This window comes from Musca vetustissima, unplaced genomic scaffold (assembly GCF_032173495.1).
Source record: "Musca vetustissima isolate MV318-11 ecotype Yass unplaced genomic scaffold, APGP_CSIRO_Mvet_v1 utg97763, whole genome shotgun sequence".
In the NCBI taxonomy this organism is placed as follows: domain Eukaryota; kingdom Metazoa; phylum Arthropoda; class Insecta; order Diptera; family Muscidae; genus Musca; species Musca vetustissima.
The window spans coordinates 49,621-50,447 of NW_026888962.1; positions in this window are offsets into that span (position 1 = coordinate 49,621).

An 827-nucleotide genomic window follows, 5' to 3' on the forward strand; every position below is an offset into this window, starting at 1 on the left:
AAGAATTATACCTGCAGTTCTTCGATAGAAATAAGAATACCTGCAGCTCCTCCCCAGGAAGAAGAATACTTGCAACTCTTCCGCAGAATGAAGGCTCCTGCAGCTCTTCCATAGGAAGAGGAATTCCTGAAGATTTTTCAAAGGAAGAAGACTCCTGCAGCTCTTCCTCAGGAAGAGGAATTCCTGCAGCTCTTTCAAAGGAAGAATAATAGCTGCAGCTCTTGCAAAGGAAGAGGAATACCTACAACTCTCCTATAGTGGGAAAAATACATCCAGCATTCCTATAGGAACAAAATTTCATGCAGCTCTCCTATGGGAAGAAGAATACCTCCACGTCTTCCATAGGAAGAAGAATGCCAGCACCTCTCCCACCGGAAGAAGAATATCTGCAGCTCTGCTATAGGAGGAAGAATACCTCCAACTCTCTTATATGAAGAAAAATGACTCCAGCTTTTTCAAAGGGGGCAGAATATCTGCAGCTCTTTCAAAGGAAGAACACCTGCAGATCTTCCATAGGAAGAAGAATAGCTACAGCTCTACCACAGGAAGAAGATTTCTGCATTTTGTGTGAAAAATTGCAAAATTTGTATTCTATGGCGTATATATTTGCCCCCGGAAGACATAGACCCGAGAAGTTGATAGTATATCCGAAGAGAAGTGGTTGACCTTTAAATCGATACCAATTATATTGTCGTATGTACTCGGATGTGGGAGTTACACATAAATATTTACAGGTGCTTACGTATTCAGATATTATTTAGTATCCCATTACCACACTAGAGGGCAAAAATATAGTGGTGACCGCTTTGAAATTGTCCATGAGAATC